General features: G+C 34.2%; 3 non-coding genes across 3 annotated transcripts; 1 reads left to right on the top strand and 2 right to left on the bottom strand.

The window, feature by feature from the left end:
- Positions 1-5,497: 5,497 nt before the first annotated feature.
- Positions 5,498-5,569, bottom strand: TRNAP-CGG (transfer RNA proline (anticodon CGG)). Its single transcript has one exon. It is a non-coding gene; the product is annotated as a tRNA-Pro (tRNA).
- A 3,982-nt stretch (positions 5,570-9,551) lies between these two features.
- TRNAP-UGG (transfer RNA proline (anticodon UGG)) lies at positions 9,552-9,624 on the top strand. Its single transcript has one exon. It is a non-coding gene; the product is annotated as a tRNA-Pro (tRNA).
- Positions 9,625-19,280: 9,656 nt separating this feature from the next.
- TRNAP-UGG (transfer RNA proline (anticodon UGG)) lies at positions 19,281-19,352 on the bottom strand. Its single transcript has one exon. It is a non-coding gene; the product is annotated as a tRNA-Pro (tRNA).
- Positions 19,353-19,719: the final 367 nt, after the last annotated feature.

Genomic DNA, 19,719 nt, shown 5'->3' with positions numbered 1-19,719 from the left:
TATGTGATGAGTGTACCATGCTGGGCATGTTCTTTAATGGGATTAATTTTATTTTGTGGTTTAATTTCATTTTTCTTTCTATATAACACGAGAGTTACAGTGAGTTATTAACACTGAAAATGTAATATTTTTCATTTCCTCTACTCTTGTCAGTTCTTTACACACACCACACACACACACACACTCGTTATAAACACTTGCCCCTTATTGTGGTTTATTACATTGTGTATTTCTCCAATTTGTTCTGTAACTGAAGATTGGGCTTTTACATTTCTATTTGTTGTGGGGTAACTTGAAACAGGCTGTACATGCAAGAAACCCCTCAAACATCTGACAGCTGAAAGAATTTTGCATTGACGAGTTCGGCAAACTTTCTTCAGGCCAATGTCAGAGACTGGTAGATGGCTACAAGAAGCATCTCACTGCAGTTATTTCAGCCAAAGTGTGTAACACTAGTTATTAGGGGGTAGGGTGTCCTAGCTGTTTTACATGACTGCATATGTAAAAACAATTTTTTTTTGGTTTCAACAAATATTGAAATTTGAAGCACCCTCGCCCTTCCAAATATAGGGAAATGTTACTTTTCTCTGAAACATTTAAAAATAGATTCAGCGTTTGTAGTTAAGTAATAAATTTCTTAATCCTGTTATATATCACGGAAATAGTTAAACAATACTGATCTCGTTCAGACATTTATTTTGCTCTAATAATACTTATTTACAAGCTAGATATTACTTTATTTATTAAGGAATCTGCCCTACATGGCCAGGTTGTTCAGTCTCACGACTTGTAATCTCAGTGTCGCGGATTCGAATCTCCGTCGCACCAAACATGCTCGCCCTTTCAAACTTGGGGGCGTTATATGTAACTGTGAATCCCACTATTCGTCGGTAAAAGAGTAGCCCAAAAGCTGGCTGTGGGTGGCGATGACTAGCTGCCTAAACTCTATAAAATTTATTGTTTATCCGTTTGTATATTAAGGTATATTTGTGTTAAAAAAATTGTGGGTGTCAATCTTGAATTTGTTTCTCAGTTAAATGTGTTCATGTAACGTATACTGCCGATGAACCAAGAGAAATATGTTCTCTTGTGATTAATAAAATAAAAACAAACTAGTTTGTGTTAGTAAGTAATAGAAGCTCAATAAGTTAAGCACTCGATCACGAATCGAGTGCTTTTACTACTGGCCATGGTTGGCCATCATATATCTACCAGAGCATATAAACTAACCTGTTTATCTTTATTAGCAATAAGGTTGCAATACAGTTTTTGCAAAATGTATATTTATAGATTTGTTTAATAAATTTAAACTCATATTCACCGCGATTTTTTCTCACCCATCTCAGCTTTTATGATGGTAAAGCCACATCTGGTTATCTACTGTGTCCACCATGGGGAATCAAAACTCTTAATCTGGTGTTGAAAATCTGAAAACTTACGGTTGTCCTGCTAGATGACGTTTATCTTGCAATATAAGCGTTTTTTAGTTGATATAAATGAACTATGTTGTATTACATCCATGTATATTACAATTCATTAACAAACATTCAAAGCAAATTTCAACACATACCTAACAGAAAGTTAACGTGTAATTAGGTTCCAGAAAAAAAATAATTATATTGAAAATAATACATAGAATTAAAGAGGTTTGTCCTTCTTCCGCTGCATGCGTTTACCCGGGAAAAAGATTTTTCATTTTTATTTTTACAATTGAAACTGGGCTGTTTTCTTGTAGTCAATGTTATAACTATTAGTTTAATAGCCCAAATGGCAGCGAGTAGAGAAAGGGTCTTTTCGTGCAGCTCAAAGGATCAAAATGCCTTTGTCGAAAAGCAAGGATGAATTTTTCACATTTCTCCCAGATCCAGCTTTGCAAGTAAATAAAACTGTTAAGATTTTATTATTTAAGAAAATATTTCTATAAATCTTATTTCACAAGTAAAAAATCAGTCCAGTTCGGTTTTCGAGATTTGAAAATATTCGGAATAACACAGCTGAAGAATATGAACAAATTACACACGATTTAAAAAGCACTCTGTGGACAAAATATTTACGACTAGTTAAAAGAAACACTGTAATTGGTGACAGTGTGCTGAAGTTTTTCACATCCCAAACCTATTATATAATCATGGCTTCCAGTACATTATAATACCAAATTTTTCAGAAGAGGAGAGAGTGTTTGCGTAACAGTTATCATCTATCCAAACGTTTAGACATTGCCAAGAAAACTTCCAATTAATGGCATTGGTTAAAACACAAATTAGCTCTCTGTGCCTGGCATCTCTAATTATGCTATGTAAGACTAGAAAGAAGGCTACTTGTGACCAACCACTAATTCTTGGGTTTCTATTTTACCAACAAATATTGCGATTGATCGTCCCTTTATGACGTAACTGCGGCTGAAAGGGCGAGCACGTATCGTGTGACAGAGATACTAACACCTTAACCTACGTGGCCATGCCGGGCCCGGTATTTACTGGGTTTTATTATTCAGTTCCTGGTTCTTAGGTAAATAAATTCCAAATGTTGCGTCCAATCTTCGTATATAGATCTCCAATGGTGTAAGAATAACAGACCTTTTTAAGTGCTCAGAAGTGTTGCTAAAAATGAAAGAAAATGGCTCGTCTGGGATTGTAACCCATGACTTCTCGCACCCAATGCCAGAATCATTCCCCTAAACTAACAAACTACTTGTTGATGTTGTTTTTATATATTATATGGAAACACCTATTTCATTATAAGTTGAATATATTTCATGTTAATAAAATAATGCTGTTCCACTACGGTATGAACTAGTTGTCACCTTAAGCTATTTTTAACACACCCAAAGTATTATGAAATTGATAATTACCCATCGCTTATAGTGGGATTGATTGTAACATAATTACGCCCCCCTGACTGAAGGGCGAATATGGTACCATCAGATTCCGAGTCGAGTGACTTAACAACGTGGTCATGCCCGGCCGCCAAATGAGAAATTGTATTCTCTTTTAATTTACTCATTTCCTGATAACCTCAAGACAGAACACAGAAATACGACAGATATTTTTAAGGAATTGTTTTTTATTGTAAAATGAATTCATCAATATAAAATATTTTTGATTGACTTAGAATATAGTGTTAATAAGAACGAAATGCATTATTCGTTGTATAAGAAAGTAACTTATAAGAAGAATATAATGATATGTCAACCTCACTATATCTGCAATACCCGTCTCATGCGTATTTGAGCATAGGTTGTAAATAAACGAATCTCCTAAATATTTCCTGTACTTCGTTTTTACAATAAATATCTTCCACTTTCTTTGAAGTTCAGTTATTCATTTGTATTACTTAATGATAATTTTGAAAGTCGTTTTTATGAATTAATGAAAACCAGATGAATATAGTATCATTACAATGTATTCAATAAATTATAAAGTGTGTGTGTGTGTTCTATTTTTATAGAAAGCCACTTCGGCTACCTTCTGCGTCTACCAAGGCAAGTCGAAATCCTAATTTATAGAGTTCTAAATGTTTATTGTTAATCTGTGTTCACATTCTCCCTATTAAATGCTAAAAGTTTTATTTTTATTTTCCCTTTTCTTATTTTCATCTTTCGAATCTCTACTCAAATATGTAGTTGAGTCTAACAACGCAAAATGCATATTTTTTTCTTTTATGTTCATTGGCCTTACGATTTTGGACAGTAGTGTGTGATATCAAATTATTATACAGAGCGCTTGTAACTTTATATTTGTTCATATTAAATATTCAATACTTCTTACTCCTTACTCTAATCACTTTCGTAAGGCGACGAGGAATATTGTAAGTAAGGTTATTGATGTAATTCACCATGCTTTTCATTCTAACTTGTCATTAGGAGGCACTGAAACTCAGCTGCAGTAAATCTTTTATGGCTGTTGTTAACAATTCTGTATTTCAGTTCTGCCTAACAATTCTCAATGAGATTACAATCTGGAGACTTTGACGGACATAGAAATCTTCTAACGTCCATCTGATCGAAACCATCCTGTAAAATGCAAGCAATGTGAGCATTGTCACTGTCCTCCTTGAACAAAAAATTATTCTCAAAACTTCCCATAGCTTATAACAAAACTATCATATCGTGTGGTTCCTTTAGGAGGCGCAATTGATGATTCCCTGTGGTGTATGAAGAGCAGATTTTCCACGTGATGAATAGCTGTCCAAAGATGTATTGCACCACGACCTGCATGTTTTTTCTGTGAAAGACAGCCTTCCTTTATCTTATATAAGAAGTTTTAGAATAATTATCTGTCATTACGTTTAAGGTATAGCTTTTGAGAATCTTTACGGATTAAGGAGAACTTATTATATTAATACATCCAATAACCATAGAACATTATTGTTTTTCTGTTTTTTATTTAATCACTCTGTATTAATTCTTATAACACTTGGATAGAGAGAAACGAAAATATCTTATAATTTGTCAACGACACTACATTTGTCTTAACCAAATCTGACGAGAGGTTTCGTCAATCGTAGGGGGCATGTACAGCCCTATAAGAAGTTCTAAATACTCATTTTTTATTTTCGTATTAAAATCTCTCCACGTTTAGTGAATTTTAACATTCTATCTTACGACAATTTCGAGAAGGCAAACTTGTGATAACTATGATAATTGAAATTCATAGTATGCTCCCCTGTTCTCCTTGAATTTATCAATATGAACGTCAAGGATAGGGACTTTCAGGGACATTCTGCGACCCTTTTCGACTTAGTTGTACACTAGAAATTGAACAAGTTACGCATAATTTTCAGCTTTATGATTGCCCAAGAATTCTCGAACCACTTTCTGCCAAAGAACAAGAAAAAATTTTGTTACAGTGCAATCTGCGATACTTGTTACAATAGATTAAAATTTAACATCATAAGATGTAATGTTTCACAGTTTTCTGTTTTATATAATATTTTGGCAATAACACATCTTTCAGTTGCAAACTTTGTTCCAAAGATCTTAGTGCCAAGAATAATTGGCGTGTGCCATTACACTCACATACCCAAAACGTCGGAATCTTTATTAAGCACAAAATTGATTTGGTAGAGTTAGATCGTTACTCGAACGCGCAACGAGAATCTTACCACTAGACTAACGAGTTGATGGTTATATTATATATATTATCACCATATCCTAGTGATATCATTATTAATATGAGCTTTTACAAAAACATTATATCACAAGTGAAAATTCAATTGAGTGTTGTAATTTCGATTTTAAAGTACTTATAATGAATCGTATTTTAAAAAGGAGACTTCTTTGGACTCAGTTTGATTATTAGTTCAGAATGATAAAAGATAACCAATTCTGTGTTGAACCACAGCGTAATAAAATTACATTAATTATAAGATGTTTTATGTTCAAGATTCATTTTTGGCAAAAGTAGAACTATTAAGTTTGTTCCAAACAGGGTATTACTACCCTAATTCGTGCGGAAACCATCATAATTATCACTCTTCATACGAAGAGAGTAACATTGGGCTCGTCCGGGAATCGAACCCGGGATCTCTCACACCCGAAGTGAGAATCCTACCACTAGACCAACGAGCCAATATAATGATCTTTGCTACCTCTGCTATTATAGGCGATGCGCAACATACAAAAGAACTTTTACAGGACAGTTGTTTTTATCTTTTCGCCTTTGTACACTTTTGCGCCTTCTGCATTGAAATTACTTCGTTTTAAAGAAACATACGCTCCCTAGTGGCACAGCGGCAAGTCTGCACGCTTATGATGCTAAAACTCACGTTTCGATACGCGCAGTGGACAGTGTACAGATAGATCATTGTACGACTTTATATTTAACAGCAACTAAACAAACAATAATGTAACACAAATAAAATATTAGGTATATTTACCCAAATTAAAAACAAATTATTATCTTGACGAAGCGCGAATAACAATCTCGACTTAAACAGCTTCAATGAGCCCAGCGTCTTCAGAAACAGAACCTGTTAGTTTTACCGACTCTTGTGTCCCTCACTGATGTCAATAAGAGAGGTTTAGGAAGGGTTTCTGAAATGTTAGTTTCAACTAATTGCATAATTTTTAAGAGGTAAGTTTCTTTGCATTATTTAATTTTAAAAAATACAGTTATAATTTGATGCCTATCACACACGTTTCATTATGGCTTGCACGATCAGCTTTTAATTATCTGCAGTAACTGGTGTTTAGAAACAAATTTCAACGATTCATCTATCCTTTTCTAAGGCCTAAAATAACATGAAATGTAAGTTCATGGACAATATTCTTAATGTTACTTGCAAATATAACTTCTAAGTGACAAAAAGTATAAGATACCAAAGTTACTCGATCGTTCCACTGAAGGTGCTCCTATATTCTGACTGCTGACTGTTTATAAACTCTTGATGTTTTTGAAAAGACAGTATCAGAAACCAGTGAGATAACTAAGTTTCAAAGAGTTATTGGATAAAAATATTAGGTTGCTCACCCATCCAACACCATTAACGTTTTCCCTTCATATTAATTTCACAATTTGAGATATAAATGTTAAAAGTCCCACAGAAAGATGTCCCAGCTATCACTAAGCCCCTATTTTAATGGAAGTCGAGAAGATTTCTGTATAAAACAGAGCAATTATGAGAATTACAGTGATATAAGGTTCTTCTTTAGTTGAGTAGACAGGGAAGGGTGATCTTACTGTAGGGAATACAGTGTATATGATTTGCGTTTGTTCTTTGATTTGTGTAATTGTGTTTCCATGTTCTTGTAAGCCTAACTTAAAATGTTAATATTCGTTGAAACCCATTTGTATTTCACATGTAAATAAAATACAAACGTACCATAGATATGATGTTCACGATCTTTTTATAGCGGAGAATATAGTAAAGGTTAGAGTCTTGTGTCACTGTTCATTAATATTGATAGTTCGTACAGTTGATTTAATTGTTGTGACATATTGTGTGTGACAAGTAAAGTGACCTTGGGTTGTGAGTAAACGTGGATAAGGAAACATATTATGGATTGCATAGAGAGAGTTTGTATCCATTAAAGGATTTTTCTATTTTTTACACAAATTATATATATTCGTCCTATAACTAAGAATTGGATTCGAGAATGTATCAAGTCACCCCTTAAGTAATGTCCTATTTTAGGTTCAGAAAAAGGGAAAGTATTTCAAGTAATTTTAATGTTATTTAAAAAATAATTTAAATTGCATTATTATTAATTACTTCCTGTCACCGATTCACAAGTTTCTGAATACCACTTCTATAAAATTCTTGGGACTTGATGGAACAAAATGTAGAGAGAGTAGTTTTGACATCTTTATGTGTTCCAAGGTCTTTTCCATTAAGATAGTTCTGTAAACTTCAGAGTACATGATGTTCATATGGGACAAGGTCTGAAGATTAAAAAAAACCGTGAAAGTTGTTTTTAGTTTAGATCTTCAATCTTTGCAAATGTGAACCTTCCTGTACGGAGCCGTGAATTATCCTGGTGTAACACAACACCTTTACCACTGATCAAAGCAGGCCTCTTTTCTTTCAGTGAAATATTCAAGCGCCCTAACAATCGACAATAGAAGTCTGATGTAATAGTTACATTGAGTGGCAGCAACTCAAAATGGATCACACCAACAATATCCCACGAAACGCTTAACAAGAGTTTCCTATGGTGGAGGTGCATTTTAGGCTGTTCTTTAGCCAGTTTACCTACACTGAGCCATTCTCTGCAGGGCTTAACATTCTTAAGAAATATCCATATCCAGGCACCAACCTGTTTAAAATAGGTGAGTTACCTACACGAGTGTGGAGATAAGTGTAAATGGCCGCTCTTGCTTGAATGTTGGCTTCTGACAAATCATATTTCAGTTATTGAAGCCTTCTGCAAAGACAGAAATGGTGGTGCACTTTCTGTATTAAATTTTCGGACATTACTTTATGGGATGACTCGACATAATTCCATTACGTTTCGAAATATCAGAATTACATACTTTAAAAATTTAATTTACTTCATCATTAATTAACGTAAAAACATTGAATAGAATACTGACGTCTACGAATCAGCACCTTTCGTAATCGCAATCCTTTCCCAAATCCAAATCCAATTCTTGGTAAAAGACGGACATATTTTATCAAAAAGGGAGATTAATCCGTTCTCAAGTCCGGATCCAGTTCTTTGTAGAAAATGATAGTTTTGTGTAAATGGCGGATACATCCATTCCCAAATCATTCAGTACGTAATGTCAATAACCCATTTCCAAATCCAAATCAGTTTCTTGGTAAATGACACATAAGTTTATGTAAAAGGTGGATAAATCCATTTCCCATATTATTCCATTATTCCAATTGGTGGTTGGAACAACGGGATTGTTGCTATTACATTTTGATATGTGTCAAAAAGAAAGGGGTAAGACAAAAATCTGTACAAATAACAAATATTTTATGATTTACAAATTACAGTACAAATAAACAATACTTCACTCATACAATACACAGTAATGCAATACTACAAGAAAGTGATCGTATGTGTTTTGAAGCTTTAAACAGAATGTGTAAGACGAGGAAGAGGTAACGGAAACAATAAAAAATACATCCATTGAAACACATTCTACCCCATCTATTTGTAAGTTAAACTGGGTAAAACACATTAACTAAATAAAAACCACAAGTTATGATACATTTATTTTATTCTACGTAAGTACACTAGAACTATAATTACATCAAGAAAATAACATCGCTTATAATCATTCGCCAAGACAATGTTTCTTGACGACTTAAAATGAATGCTACAAGTCGTCTGTATCGGGCGAACATAAACAACCTGAAGATGGGTGTTTTAGATGAAGTGAAAGTGAACAAAACATGGTACTAACATTGGTTATGGAACATACATATTTAGGTAAAGTAGCAAGATGAAGAAACTCACGCTTCTAATGTGAGAACTTTAAGAACTATCTTTATGTTAAACAAAAGGAAAATATCGACTTGAGCTGTGAAAGAAAATGATGTGCAAACAAAGTAGTGTACGTAATATTTGCGATAAATCTGTATTAAATCATTGTAATTCTATATAAAATCTACTCTCTTAGGCCTAACACTGTTTTCAATATGTTAAAAAACTCTTAAGTTCCTAACACCGGAAAATAATGATCAGTACCTATTTACCAACGGGCAGTGATGATTACGGACGAGTCATCTGTGTTGAAACTATATAAAGCAACTTAATATTTAAAATTGAACTTTTTACTAAAGGGGTTGGAAACGTATTGTATATCCCGTTCCCGTAATACAACACAAATATTGGAGAAGTGTTATTGCAACAAACATGGTCGCTCATTCAGCCATGGAGGCGTTCTAATATGACTATCAAACCAACTATTCGTTGATAAGAGAATAGCCCAAGTGTAGGCTGTGGGTAATTATCCTTTTCGTAATACTTTTAGAGTTTTTAAGGTGACAGCTTGTTAATACCCTTAGAGAACAACTTTATTTTACTTAGATGAAATATATGTAGGATCAAATTAAATAAATATTTTCATACATTTTATCAAGGGTTTTTTTCAAAAATCGGCTCGTTGGTCTAGGGGTATGATTCTCGCTTTGGGTGCGAGAGGTCCCCGGGTTCAAATCCCGGACGAGCCCTTTTCTTTTACTTTCAGTAATACTTCTGAGCACTGAGAAAGGTGTATTATTCTTACACTATTTTATATCCATATACCAAGATTGGATGGGTTTCTCATGCATAAATTTATATATTTGCAGAAATGTAAAGTTTTCATTACACCGCGAGGGGAACCTGAGGATTTACTAAAACTCCCTTCCCCTAAACTACTGAATTCACCAGCTTCAAAAATGGGCTTTTACGTAAATAAAAACTATACGCTCTAAATATCTTTCGTAACTTCAATACCTCTCGGTAAACTCAGCAGATACCCCGATCTAACTTTGCTTCAAGACAACACACACACCCGTTTCTAACATGATTGAAGAAATTAAAGTCGCATTACAGCGACGATGATAATAAACTGAAAAAAAAATGTAAAATAATTACACATGAATGTCTGTGTGTCACGTGTGTCAAAGCAGCCCTGTGAAATAGTAGTTCAAGACCCCATACGTGTCACAGCATCCCTGAAATACATTTGTTCAAGGCTGTCTGTGTGCCACGTATGCTATATCGGCCCTGTTAAATACTTGTTCAAGACTGTTTCTGTGTCACTTACCTATGAAGCATGAAACTAAATAGATATTTTCATATAGTTTAGAAAGGGATGTTGAAAATGGCTAGGTGGATAAGGCACTCGACTCGTAATTTTAGGATCACGGGTTCGAATCCCTGTCATATCAAACATGATCGCTTTATCAGCCGTGGAGGTGTTATAATACGACAGACATTCCCACTATTCGTTGGTAAAAGTGTAGCTCAAGAGCTGTTGGTAGATGGTGATGACTATCTGTCTTCCCTCTAGTCTTACACTGCTGAATAGGGGAGCGCTAGTGCAGATAGTTTTCGAGTATCTTTGCGCCACTTTCAAAACAAACAAAACTTACTAGCTTATACTTGGGAAGCTAGTGGTATTGTACATTGGTAGTAAATAATAACATGTTGTTCTGTGTGTTTGTAGGTACATCTCTTAGCTAAAATGTCATATTTTCAGTTAAAGCTGACAAATATTCAAATTGTATTTCAAGTACAGTTTCAAATACGTTTTCAACAGCCAAACTACATCTGTTCACAATGCGTTTCATCCTTACCGTCAATTAACTGCGGTAAGACAAATGTAAACTTTATTTTGTAGTAAAGGTAACACACGTATACACACGTATCCAGTTGTACGAGAGCCTATTGAACCATTTTAGTTTGAATTGGCCTAGTGGCTAGCCTGCTGGGCTTTATGTCGAGAAGTCCAGGGAACGAGCTCAAAATATGCCATCGAATATGCTTAGTACGTTCAGCTTTGTGTGCATTATAAAAGTGACGTTCCATTTCGAAATTCAAATTAAAGATACAGCGATGACGGCGACTGCTGCTGACTGGTTTTCTTCCATTGTCAGTAATTGTATATCTGAGATGGCTACGCCTCCCAACTGTAGGTTTTTTAGCCTGAAGTTTCCCAGTATCGTATAATGTTTCAATTATGTTTAAATTATCAATTCAATTTTTTTATTGAAAAAAAAGAAGTGTCCGGTTTCTGGTTACCAAACTTAATCCAAAACAACACTAGCTTTTACTGAGTTTGAAAGGCAATTAGAAAAAACGCCTTAAACTCGAAACTATAAATAAAGATGTAAATATACACCTCCAAATGAATAAATACATCTTAAATATAATCTCATTAATTCAAATTGGTTAATGAAGTGCATCAACGCAAGACTCCCGGTAATCTTAAACATTTTCACTTATAGGAGGAAGAGCTGTGAGTTTAAAGGTTTATAAAGCTATAAGTTGGGATTCGATACTCGCATTGATAAAACACACATAGCCCATTGTGTAGTTTTGTGTTTATAGCAGACAAACAAATGAAACAGGTGTGTTCTATTTTAAACTTAAAACTTTACAAGAACGATCTGAATATGTAGTCCTTATCGCCCATTTCTTTAAGATATCAATAAGATATTCTGAACATATCATGATATTGTTTTCTGTTGTTTTTTTAATTCAACATTTGACGTCTGTCTTTAATGTGTAATATCTGTTATAAGCTGTGGCAAAATTCTTATATAAAGCTCAATTCGAAAGATATTTATTAATTATATTTCTAAGTTCGCACTTTTCTCTAAGTGTGCTTCTGGTGTGATTACATATGCTGGGGTAACTTTCTCTATCTATAAAAACATAAAAATCTCACTTTGCTTGAAATGCTATGATTTCTTTTGAATCTGACATTTTATTCATTTCCCACAAAATTTCTGTCATTTGAATACTTTTACTTTTCTCCTGTTGGTAATGTTTAAATTGGTCTAGAAGGGATGAAAAGGTCATAAAATATCAAACTTCTGTATGTATATGTCTGTGGTGGATTGTTATATGAATCCATCTACAAATTTTTCATATTTAATGTAAATGTGGTTTATTGTCAGTGATCTACTTATATTGAGATTTTAACATGAATTTCAGATGTGCAAGTAAGCAAAAGTATACTGATGTTAAAGTAGTTTTATCAGATTTAATTAGCATGTGTTGTGTTAGCAGTAAGTGTATGGAAATACAATAATAATATTAAAGTAGTGTTGTCACATTTAATTAATGTGTTGTCCTCCGTTGAGTTAGCGGTAAGTCTATGCAGTTACAATCCAAAAATATAGTGTTCGATTTTTCTCTGTGGACAGGGTGTAGTTTTGCACTAAGAAAACATGCGTTACTTTCGTTAAAAGTAAATCATTTGATAACTCTCAATTTCCTCAAATCTGATATTTTCAGAAATTTTAATATCTTGTCATCAAGAACTGTTTAAATGCCGCTTTACTAAAATGGGTGTGCAGTGAAAGCAGTCTCCTGACAGAGTGAAATAATGTTATGACATCATACAACACATCAACAGATAAATAAGGAAAAAACACATTCAATAACACATTCCTAAGTAAAAACTGGATACTGACAAACCAAAACAACCTCATATTACTAACCTTATATGTGTTTTCAAATATCCTGTAGGACAGCAGTAAAGCTACGGACTTGCAACCCTAAAATTCAGGGCTCGATTTCCTTCAGTTCAATATGGCTCTGGTCTGAAACAGAAGAAAAGTTTTATCACCAAAGTTTACACGTGTTAGAGAGATATTGATTCCATGTAATATTAGCCTAATTATTATGTAATATCATATTAGATACTAGTCTACAAGTCACACAAGAGTTTTATTATTCAGTTACGGGTTCTTACGTAAATAAATGCCAAATGTTGCGTCCAATCTTCGTATATAGATCTCCAATGGTGTAAGAATAACAGACCTTTTTAAGTGCTCAGAAGTGTTGCTAAAAATGAAAGAAAATGGCTCGTCTGGGATTGTAACCCATGACTTCTCGCACCCAATGCCAGAATCATTCCCCTAAACTAACAAACTACTTGTTGATGTTGTTTTTATATATTATATGAAAACACCTATTTAATTATAAGTTGAATATATTTCATGTTAATAAAATAATGCTGTTCCACTACGGTATGAAATTGCTGTCACCTTAAGCTATTTTTAACACACCCAAAGTATTATGAAATTGATAACTACCCATCGCTTATAGTGGGATTGATTGTAACATAATAACGCCCCCCTGACTGAAGGGCGAATATGGTACCATCAGACTCCGAGTCGAGTGACTTAACAACGTGGTCATGCCCGGCCGCCAAATGAGAAATTGTATTCTCTTTTAATTTACTCATTTTCTGATAACCTTAAGACAGAACACAGAAATACGACAGATATTTTTAAGGAATTGTTTTTTATTGTAAAATGAATTCAGCAATATAAAATATTTTTTGATTGAATTAGAATACAGTGTCAATAAGAACGAAATGCATTATTCGTTGTATAAGAAAGTAACTTATAAGAAGAATATAATAGTATGTCAAACTCACTATATCTGCAATACCCGTCTCATGCGTATTTGAGCATAGGTTGTAAATAAACGTATCTCATAAATATTTCCTGTACTTCGTTTTTACAATAAATATCTTCCACTTTCTTTGAAGTTTAGTTGTTCATGTGTATTACTTTATGATAATTTCGAAAGTCGTTTTTATGAATTAATGAAAACCAGATAAATATCGTATCATTACAATGTATTCAATAAATTATAAAGTGTGTGTGTGTGTGTTCTATTCTTATAGAAATCCACTTCGGCTACCTTCTGCGTCTACCAAGGCAAGTCGAAATCCTCATTTATACAGTTCTAAATGTTTATTGTTAATCTGTGTTCACATTCTCTCTATTTTATTTTTATTTTCCCTTTTCTTATTTTTATTTTTCGAAGCTCTACTCAAATATGTAGTTGAGTCTAACAACGCAAAATGCATATTTCTCTTCTTTTATGTTCATTGGCCTTACGATTTTGGACAGTAGTGTGTGATATGAAATTATTATACAGAGCGCTTGTAACTTTATATTTGTTCATATTAAATATTCAATACTTCTTACTCCTTACTCTAATCACTTTCGTAAGGCGACGAGGCATATTGTCAGAAAGGTTATTGATGTAATTCACCATGCTTTTCATTCCAACTTGTCATTAGAAGGCACTGAAACTCAGATGCAGTAAATCTTTCATGGTTGTTGTTAACAATTCTGTATTTCAATTCTGCCTAGCAATTCTCAATGAGATTACAATCTGGAGACTTTGACGGACATAGCAATCTTCTAACGCCCATATGATCGAAACCATCCTGTAAAATGCAACCAATGTGGGCAGTGGCACTGTCCTCTTTGAACAAAAAATTATTCTCAAACCTTCCCATAGCCTATTACAGAACTATCATATCCTGTGGTTCCTTTAGGAGGCGCAATTGATGATACCCTGTGGTGTATGAAGAGCAGATTTTCCACGTGATGAATAGCTGTCCAAAAATGTATTGCACCACGACCTGCATGTTCTTTGTGTGAAAGACAGCCTTCCTTTATCTTATATAAGAAGTTTTAGAATAATTATCTGTCATTACCTTTTAGGTATAGTTTATGAGAACCTTATCGGATTAAGGTGCACTTATTATATTATTACATTCAATAACCTTAGAACATTATTGTTTTTCTGTTTTTTATTTAATCACTCTGTAGTAATTCTTATAACACTTGGATAGAGAGAAACGAAAATATTTTATAATTTGTCAACGACGCTACATTTGTCTTATCCAAATCTGACGAGAGGTTTCGTCAATCGTAGGTGGCATGTACAGCCCTATAAGAAGTTCTAAATACTCATTTTTTATTTTCGTATTAAAATCTCTCCACGTTTAGGGAATTCTATTTTACGACAATTTCGAGAAAGCAAACTTGTGATAACTATGATAATTGAAATTCACTTTTGTAATCTAACTTCTCCTCAGTGGCACTGCTCTAAGTCTGTGAAAAACCGGGTTTCGATACCCGTGGTAGGCAGAGCTCAGGTTATCCATTGTGTAATTTTGTGTTTAATAAAACGACAACTAACAAACATGTCTTATTAACAATAATCATACACTGACTAAGTTAGATGGAATTGTCAAGTTTGCCTTCTTAACAATAGAAACGTAATAATTACACTTACTTTTAAAGAAAGAGATGTTTCTTACAATACGGCCCGGCATGGCCTAGCGCGTAAGGCGTGCGACTCGTAATCCGAGGGTCGCGGGTTCGCGCCCGCGTCGCGCTAAACATGCTCGCCCTCCCAGCCGTGGGGGGTGTATAATGTGACGGTCAATCCCACTATTCGTTGGTAAAGAGTAGCCCAAGAGTTGGCGGTGGGTGGTGATGACTAGCTGCCTTCCCTCTAGTCTTACACTGCTAAATTAATTAGGGACGGCTAGCACAGATAGCCCTCGAGTAGCTTTGAGCGAAATTTCCAAACAAACAAACAAAAATCTTACAATACATTATTACAAAAAAAAGTTTTTCAAAGGGTCACGTAAATTGGTTTTGTTGGTGACATTCGTCACAAGTCTCTCAGTCAGTTGAGACGTATGAATTTTTAGCTGTCAAGTTGCCTTCAACGTTCAGCTTCCCTTGTGCGTAGACATCATTGGGACTACGGGTAATTTCCGATGGATTTTTTTTTTTTTTTGCCAGATTACTGCCTTCATCGGCCAGCATAAACCCTACGTCTCAGCCGATCCAAAGGAGATAAGAATCTCACGTTGTCGTGATACAGTACTACAGCCTTCCATAATACATGACCACGCTTATTTGTGCAAACCGTAGAACGCAAACATCAATGTCCAGTACTCTTCCATTGAAAGCTCTAGCATCCTGAACTCTGTGTTCATAAAAAACGTTCATCTTTCTATAACTTCAACTGAAATACAACACTATTTGGAAACAGCGACATCATCGACATTCCATGCCGTGCACAGAATATGCTCCAAAACTACAGGTCTACCAACTCATTTTATAAATATAGTAACTCAACAGAAACAAGTGCAGAGTACATACTTAACCAAGAGTTTGTCTTACACTATTTTCATTTCAGAGCCGAACGTCCCCGCCGTCGATCAACTCCACTCCAACCGAGTAAGTGTGACAACCATAATAAGGTCCAGCAAACCCTACAACTCCATCGATGCCGCTAATTTTGACTGCCAGTAACATCCCAATACTCACAACCAGGACAAAAGAGAACGACATTCAAACCGACGATTACATTAACCTTCAACAACGAACTAACCAAAAGAAGAAAAATAACAAATCCAGTCAGACATCAACGATAACCCCATGTAATACAAAGACAAGCCAAACCCAAACCATGAAAGTTATGACTGCAATTTAGTTTGTTTGTTTTTTTAATTTCGCAAAGCTACGCTAGGGCTATCTGCTATAACTGTCCCTAATTTAGAGACTGAAATGGCAAGCATGTTTTATGTGACGGGGATTCGAACCGGCGATCCTCGTAACAAGAGTCAAGTTCTTAACCACCTGGCCATGCCGAGCCTGTAATTAATTTTATTTCATGGTTGAATATCATTTTTCTTTGTACCTTACACGAGGGTTACAGTGAGCTATTAACACTGAAAATGTAATATTTTTCATTTCCTTTACTATTCCCAACTCCTCACACACACACACACACACACACACACACACTGGTTATAAATACTTGCCCTTATTTTGGTTTATTACATTGTGTATTACTTCATTCCGTTCTGTAACTGAAGATTGTGGTTTTACATTTCTATTTGTTGTCTCGTTCTTCTTACACGAGAACAGTGGAAATACGTAAAGTATTCCAAAACTCCTTCGCGAACTCTACTCCTGCTATGAGGGAAACCCATGCAACGGATAACATAAGTACTAGACTTTTCTAAATAGTTTCTTCATTCATTTTAAAAAGTACAACGTCATTAATAATTTTCTATCGTAATAAATACTTTCACACCTCACTGAGAGCTACAATAATTCATTCGATATCCTACAAATTAATTTTTTAAAAATCTTCAGAGTTTTAAAGTATTTTTAATTTGAATTTACGGTATAGCTACTTCGGTTATTGGATGTCGTTCTTAATTTACAACTGGTCTGAGAAAATGCGGCAACCTGTCACCGAGTGTTCAAACTAAGAGATTGACTGTTCCTCTTATAAAGCACTAACAACATTTACTGTAAGGAAAATCGTTAAGTGTCGCAAGGATTTGAAGATGGTTTGACATTTACAAAATCCAGCTGTAACTCTACCACTTGTCATTCGTACTCTCTAAGAGGTCTTACTCACTCAAGATTCTGTCAATATTTCTACTATTTGTCGAATTATTAAATATTTACCGCAATTGACTTGTGACTTATGTTCAGCAATAAGGAAAAATCAAGAAATATTGTGAAGTTTTTATTTTTCAATGGGTGAGGCATAACCTTGGAAAATGTTAATTTCCAACGCAACAATACATTACAGACACTAAACTATACTTAAGAAAGCGGTAATAACTCGAGGAAAGAAATTTTGATAAACTTTCTTTTGTTGTGTGTGATTTTTACGTAAAACACATCTTAGTGTTTTTTGATAACACAAATAAAGTTCATTGTTTTCAGCTAAAATTATCAATCATAAATTCGTATTCTTTTTCCCTTTACGCTTAAAATTCTACCTGTCAAATTTCTTCTTTACGTGTCCAACAATTAGTTTTATTATCGGAGCAGCCACTAGAACAATCCATTCTGTTCTGTTATTAATATCATGGTTGGTAACTTTGCTGACAACAGTTTATATTCCATTGTCTCTTGTGGTATTATTATTTGAACGTTAAATCACAGAATGACTGATAATTTCTTTTTGTGGTTCATATAGTTAAACAGCAATGAGTTATATTAGAAACTAATAATTTACCAGCATATTTTGAAATGATCCACGACAGATTGAAAGGTTCATTTTTTACAGTTAAACGATTTCGGTTGGTTCTAGTTCGATTATTAGTGTGATCAGAAAATAACACTATGTAACACAACACAGTGTTCCTGGATAGTATGTGTTTTGCTTTTGTTACCTAAATAATGAAATTTAGAAATTAACCTATTTTCTGTATTATAACGAGCAGATTTGCACATTTTCATTGACGTAAGGACTGAATAAAACAAGATATGAATCAAGATTTACATGTATTTATACTAAAGTTATATAAAAATATTTGGAAGTGAGTAGTTTTTTCAGATTTGCGACTGCAATATAAATCACTTTCACGTATTAGCCCCCAAATATATTATCCCATCGTTTTTTCGTTATACGCTCCTTGGTAGCGACGTTCCAAGTCCAGTATATCTTGGTGGAAACACTCGCCTTGCTTCTCTAAGTTTGCTCCCCTGTTCTCCTTGAATTTATCAATATGAACGTCAAGGATACGGACTTTCAGGGACTTGCTGCGACCCTTTCCGACTTAGTTCTACACCAGAGATTAAACAAGTTGCACATAATTTTCAGCTTTGTGATAGCCCAAGAATTCTCAAACCACTTTCTGCCAAAGATTAAGAAAAAATTTTGTTACAGTGCAATCTGCAATACTTGTTACAATAGATTAAAATTTTACGTCATAAGATGTAATGTTTCACAGTTTTCTTTTTTAGATAATATTTTGGCAATAACACATCTTTCAGTTGCAAACTTTGTCTCAAAGAAATTAGTGCCAAGAATCATTGGCGTGTGCCAGTACTCTCATATACTGAAAACGTCGGAATTTATATTAAGCACAAAATTGATTTGGTAGAGTCACGTCGTTACTCGAACGCGCAACGAGAATCTTACCACTAGACCAACGAGTTGATGGTTAGATTGTATATATTATCACCATATCCTAGTGATATCATTATTAATGTGAGCTTTTACAAAAACATTATATCACAAGTGAAAATTCAATTGAGTGTTGTAATTTCGATTTTAAAGTACTTATAAAGAATCGCATTTTTAAAAGGAGACTTCTTTGGACTCAGTTTGATTATTAGTTCAGAATAATAAAAGATAATCAATTCTATGTTGAACCATAGCGTAATAAAATTACATTAAATATAACATGTTTTATGTTCAAGATTCACTTTTGGAAGAAGTAGAACCATTAAGTTTCTTCCAAACAGGGTACTACTACCCTAATTTGTGTAGAAACCATCATAATTATCACTCTTCAGACAAGAAGAGTAACATTGGGCTCGTCCGGGAAACGAACCCGGAATCTCTCACACCCAAAGTGAGAATCCTACCACTAGACCAACGAGCCAATACAATAACCTTTGCTGCCTCTGCTATTATAGGCGGTGCGCAACATACAAAAGAACTTTTTACAGAACAGTTGTTTTTATCTTTTCGCCTTTGTACACTTTTACGCCTTCTGCATTGAAATCTACTTCGTTTTAAAGAGACATACGCTCCCTAGTGGCACAGCGGAAGGTCTGCATGTTTATGATGCTAAAACTCACGTTTCGATACGCGCAGTGAACAGTGTACAGATAGCTCATTGTACAACTTTATATTTAACAGCATCTAAACAAACAAAAAAGTAACACAAATAAAATATAAAATATATTTATCCGAATTAAAAACAAATCATTATATTGACGAAGCGCGAATAACAATCTCGACTTAAA

This window comes from Tachypleus tridentatus, chromosome 1 (assembly GCF_004210375.1).
Source record: "Tachypleus tridentatus isolate NWPU-2018 chromosome 1, ASM421037v1, whole genome shotgun sequence".
In the NCBI taxonomy this organism is placed as follows: domain Eukaryota; kingdom Metazoa; phylum Arthropoda; class Merostomata; order Xiphosura; family Limulidae; genus Tachypleus; species Tachypleus tridentatus.
The sequence above is the reverse complement of the archived record's forward strand: the minus strand, read 5'-3'. Positions and strand labels throughout refer to the sequence as shown.